We start from the raw sequence: 6,308 nt of genomic DNA, 5'->3' as shown, positions 1-6,308 counted from the left end.
GAATGGATAAAGAAATTGTGATACACTTACACAGTGGAATACTACTCAGCTATTAAAAACAAGGAAACTATTAAATTTTCAGGCAAATGGATGGAGCTAGAAAAGATCATCCTGAGTGAGGTAACCCAGACTGAGAAAGACATGCATGGTATATACTTACTTATAAACAGATATTAGCCATATAATAGAAGACAACCATACTACAATCCACACACCTAAAGAAACTAATAACAAGGAGGACCCTAGGGAGGATGCTTAATTCTCATTCAGAAGGGCAGATAGAACAGACACTGGAAGAGGTTGGGGAGGGAATAGGATGGGAGCCTACCATAGAGGTCCTCTGAAAGACTCCACCCAGCAGGGGATTGAAGCAGATGCTGAGACTCACAGCCAAACTTCGGGACAGAGTGCAGGGAGACTTATGGAAAATTTGGGGCATAGAAAGATCCAGAGGGGACAGGAGCTCCAGGAGAAGACCAACAGACTCAACAAATCTGGGCCTGGGGCAGGGTGCTGCAGAGACTGATGCCCCAACTGAGGATCATGCATGGAGAGGACCTAGACCCCCTGCTCAGATGTAATCCATGGGCAGCACAGCCTCCATGTGGGTCCCCTAATATGGGGAGCAGGGACTGTCTCTGACATGGACTCTGTTGCCCACTTGTTGATCACTTCCCCTTGGCAGGGTGGCCTTGCCAGGCTACAGAGGAAGAGGCTGTAGGTAGTCCTGATGAGACTTGGTAGGGTGGGGTCAGATGGTAGGGGAGGAGGGCTCTCCTTTTCTGAAAACTGAGGAAGAGAGGTTAGGGAGGAAGATGGAGGGAGGATGGGACTAGGAAGGGGGCTGCAATTAGGATATAAAGTAGATAAATTTAAAAAATACAGTCAATCTTTAAAATACAAAAAAGTTAGAAAAAACCAGATTTATTTATTTACTTTTATGTGTATGAGTGCTTTATCTGCATGTACACTGGCATGCCAGAATAGGGTATCAGGTCCCAGTGTAAATGATCGTGAGTCACCATTTGGTTGCTGGGAACTGAACTCAGGGCCTTCAGAAGAGCAGCTGGTGTGCTCTTAACCACTGAGCCATCTCTTCAGCTCAGTTTTTACTTTTTAAAGACATAAGTTACATTGACAAGTGTAAGTTTTTGCAGTCAGGCTCGAAAGGTCAGTAACTGCTTTGGGACTGGGACCTTCCTGTTGCCTTGGCCCCTGTCCAAAATAAGGGTTAGTTAGAGGGTTAGGGTTAGGGATCAGGTAGATTAAGGTAAGGGCTAGGTTTAAAGGGTTAGAGGCTTAGTGGGCTACAGTTAGAGGATTAGGGGTTAGGGATCAGGGTTTTAGGGTGTTGTGGTTAGGGTTATATTAGGATTAGGGCTAGGGTTAGGGTTTGGGTTAGACATGGGTTAGGGAGGTCTTAGGGTTAGGGTTAATATAAGGGGTTGAGGGGTTTAGGATCTAGTTTAAGATTTTACTAATGGAAACATCAGCACCCGTATGTATAATGGCTTTCATATGGACCTAGCTGTTGGAAACTGCAATATAAAGTTTATCAATATGCAAATGTAACTTTTATTGCCTGCTTCAGCTGTTGTCTCAGAAGAGTACTGCCTCTGTCTGCTAACCTAGGCCTAGGCCTGGAAGCTTTGAGACTCTGTATAATCTAACCTAGGCCTAGAATTATCTAATCTGGCTTCTCTCTTGGCCCCTGAATTGCTCTGCTTAGCCTCAAACTAACTCCATCTTCTGGCTTTTATCTTCCAGCTTTTTCTTGTTCTCTGGCTCATTCTGCCTTCACCTGTCTCTACCTTGTCCTCTCTCTGCAACCTGTTTCTCTAATAGTGTCCCAGTAAAACTACCTCCCCCCTCTCTCTCAACTGCCTCTTACGTAGCCTCCCTTTCCTCTCCCTTCTCATAAGAATTGGGCATATTCTATTCTGTTAAATCTTTCTCTGATTTGTCACCTTTCCTGCCACTCAATTAGACATCACTTTCAAGCATGGGTGCTTTTATTCTTTGGGATTAAAGGCATGTGCACCATGCCTGGACCTAAGTTTTTCTTTACCTGAAACTTTCTCCGTACCAAGATGGCCTTGAACTCAGATCTATTTGCCTCTGTCTCTTGGATTAGAGATGTATCTGTATTCCAGCTGGAGCACACAGATCTAGAAGGTCTTTGGATGTGATCTCTTTCCAGAACAGCTATGTTCTGAGTTTAAATTTTTCTACATTAACAGACATTGAGTCCATCTCACACCGTGGAATCAAGGGTTTGATTCTAGCAAGCATTACAAAGCTTAAGAAATAATGATCTGGCAGTTGAGTTAGAGCTGGAATTTTGTGCAGTAACATATATTAATACAGAGTAGAAATGGTCTTGTACTGCTTCTTGGGCCTCAAGAATTCTTTTTCATGATGTCAGTGACAAAAACCATTGCACTGCCTGTGTAGTTGTTGCTTTGTGAAGAGGAAAGAGCCACAGCCACTAACATAACAACCAGCAGAGTTGTCTCTTCATAACTATGGAGAAACTCAGATAGCTCCCCCTAGTTCACTGACAAAATCCCCACAGGATAACTCCAAGTCAGAGATGGCTGAGCCGCTGGGGACCCTGGCTTCTGTATTAATGTCTAAGCTCTCTGCAAGCACCTGTGCCCCCTAAAAACACCAAATTTTACTCATCAGGTTTTTACAAATATATGGAACCTTCGGAGGGTGGCAGTGAGAATTTTCTCATTCTACCAGAATATGTTCATGATTTTCTGAATCATATTACGATGAAACCTGACAGTTTTTAAATAGAGATTGAACAGTTTACAGAAACGTTGAATAGGATGGGGTACAACCGATGATGCTTTGCAAGAGCTTCTAGAACTCATTTACCAACAGGCCATGACTACCTCAAATTCCTCTTATATGGGAGCCTGCCTGCATAATTGCCAGTCCAGTCATATTATGGAGAGGCTGCTTCTAATCATAAACAACAAAGAATTCAAGTAGTTTAAAGAAGACACAAACAGGTCAATGAGCTTAAAAAAAGTAGCAATAAATGTCAGAAGAATGGGCACGGGTGGGAGAAGAAACACAAATATCCACCTAAGTTAAGTTTTGAAGGAAATCTTGGATTTGAAAGGTGAATTAAACAGAGAGTAAGAAATATGGGAGAGACCTCAGACTGAAGTGCAGCTGGAATTGAAAAGCACAATTAGGACATTCAGAGGAAAGCTTGATGCATAGAGTGGATCAAGTAGAAGATAGATAGGATATCAGGAGTAAAACATAAAGCACAGAACACATACTACACAAGTGAAGAACATTAAAAAAAAGTTGAAACACGTGAACGGAAGAATGGGAAAATGGTGGCGCTTCATTAAAAGACTAAGTCTTTTAATTTACGTGCATATGTGCATGTACATGCGTACATAAAGGAGAAGGACAATGTCCTAGACCAGATCTGTAACAGACGATTAGAAGAAAACTTCCCTCAAATAAAGGAAAGACAAGACCCACACAGATACAGGAAGCAAATACACTCTCCACATATATCATAGTTAAAACACTAAGCATACTAAACAAAGAATGATTACTGTTTTGTTTTGTTTTGTTTTTCGAGACAGGGTCTCTCTGTGTATCTTTGGCTGTCCTGGACTCGCTTTGTAGACCAGGTTGGCCTCAAAGACAGCAACCCATCTGCCTCTGCCTCCCAAGTGCATGCGCCACTAAAGAATGATTATCGAAAGATGCAACAGAAAAAAAAACCTATGAGACAGATATAAAGGAAAAACCCAGAACAACAGCCAATTTCTCAGTGAAAACTTTAGAAGCCAGCAGAACATGGAGCAACAAACTCCAAACTCAAAAAGACCACAGATGACAAGCTAGGCTACAGTACCCAGCAGACCATATCTCCCACAGTTGAAAAAGAAAGAAAACATTTCCGTGATACAAACAGGATTAAAGAATCCATGTTCACCAAACTAGCACTACAGAGAATACTGGAATATTTAGGACTGAAGAGAGAAATAGTATAGCTAAGATATTGTAGAAGGAATAAAAATGAAACTATAATCACTGAACCATAAACTATGACTAAAAACAAAATAGAAAAAAAAACACCCCACAAATGACTGCAACCAACAAACTCCTTTCAATAACAAGTTAAATATTAGTGGTCTTATCCCTCTAATTAAAAGATACATTCTAGTTGAGTGGGTTAATAAATAAAATTCATTTTCTGTTATCTACAAAAAGCTCATAGGAGAAAACATATAGATGCAACACCCTACATTTAAAAAAAATCAGAAAGAACACGTTGGGTTCGTTCGGAGTGGAAGCGGAGAAAACTCACTTCAGATACAGAAGCTAAAACTGAAAGCTTTATTTTCTGACCTCAGAGACACAGCCAGTTAGGGGTCTGAGCTGCTTCCCAAAGGGGAAGCTGTATTGTGTACTTAAAGGGTGAAAACCGCAAGGCGAGGGGCCATTGGTGAGTGTCTGGGTCATGTAATCAAAGTTTAACACTATGGGTTAAGGAAGGAGGTTTCTGTCGGAGGCTGGGCCTGATGCAGGACATCTGGCCTCAAGGCCTTTAACTGTTTTCCAAGATATTCAGTCTGGAATACAAGGTCCTTAATTATCCTCCTAGACATTTGGTCCTGAGCTCAAGGTGACAAAGTAACAAAGAAATGGGTCATCTATCTGTAGTAAGTGAGGGCTTTGTAGGCAATATATGCTTATATTATTTTTTACAAGTTAACAGACAATTAGGAAAGTGTTTCAAGGGGCTGGATAGGAGATGGCTCTGCAAGCTTGGGAATATGAACCAGTTTGACCTTGCTATCAAAATGGGGGAGTGAAATGTAGGGGTTGCTTTGAGACGGTTTGGCCTCCTTACAAACACAAAAATACTTAATAATGTGACTTAAAAATGTGTGAGAACAGTAACAGACCATCCTCAAGCTAAGGAGACAGAAAGAAATACTAAACCTCCAACCAGAAGTTAATAGAATAGACCAATATTGATGTCAGTTCTTTCTGAGGGTCTGGTAGGATACTGCACTGAATCCACCCAGCCTTGAGCTTATTTTAGTTGGAAGATTTTTAATTACTGCCTTTATCGTTCTTGCTGGTAAGACTACTTAAACTACTTAATACTTGCTTTTAAAAGATTTGTTTGTTTCTTTGTGCATGAGTGTTTTGCCTGAAGGTTTGGATGTGCACTGTGTGTGTGCAGTGCCCCTGAAGGTCAGAAGAGGGCATCAGATCCCCTGGAACTGGAGTTACATGGTTGAGAGAGGTTATGTGGGTCCTGGGAACTGAACCTTGGTCCTCTGTAGGCGTGCACAACTGCTGCCTCAGGCCCCATTTCATCTTGATTTAACTTTGGAAAGTTGTACTTATCTAGAAATGCATCCACTTCTTTTAGATTTTCCAGTTTGGTGGAATACAGATTTTTTTTTACATATATTCTTATGATTCTCTGAATTTCCTTAGTGTAGCCTTAGGAGCAGGAGGAACAGCTGTGGACTGAACCCTACCTGTCTTGCAGAAGCATTTTTATTGATATACAAAAGGTCTTTTAGCAAGTCAATTTCTGCACACCAGAGCTTTTCATTGTTTATTTTGATTTCTGTACTTGTGGATTTCTTTGTGTGTCTGTGTTTCTTGTTTATTTGTTTTAAATAGAAAAAGGAACATAAAGTTGGTTGGGTACGATGAGAATCTGGGAAAAGTTGGTGGAGGAGAAATGATCAAAACATATGAAAAATGTTTTCAATTAAAATTAACTGTAAGAAACAAAATATTTAGGAATTTTGTAAGTTTAGTGAAGGAACGAACTCTGGTGCCCCATATTTGGCCATGTCCCCTTGATGGGGAGGCCTGATGGCACTCAGAGGAAAGATAGCAGACTACCAAGAAGAGACTTGATACCCTAGCATCATATTCAAGGGGAGGAGGGCCCCATCAGTCACAGTCATAGGGAAGGGGAATGGGGTGAAAGCGGGAGGAAGGGAGGAATGGGAGGATGCATGGGATGGGATAGCAATTGAGATGTAATATGAATGATTTTATTTTTCAATAAAAAAAGTTTAGTGAAAGAAAAATTTACTATATAGCACTAATAATTTTTGTATCATAAAAAGATAGGCTTTGGGTTTTTTAAGATGTATTTTTAAAGAGATATTTATCTTTATATGCCTTAAATGCTTCAGGATTTTTTTCTACTGCTGTGATAAAATGCCATGACCAAAAGCAACTTGGGAGAAAAGCGTTTGTTCCAACTTACTCCGCGTAGTCCATCTCCC

Source organism: Acomys minous (assembly GCF_964271855.1).
Source record: "Acomys minous genome assembly, chromosome: 19".
In the NCBI taxonomy this organism is placed as follows: Eukaryota; Metazoa; Chordata; class Mammalia; order Rodentia; family Muridae; genus Acomys; species Acomys minous.
Note: the sequence above shows the minus strand (reverse complement) of the source record.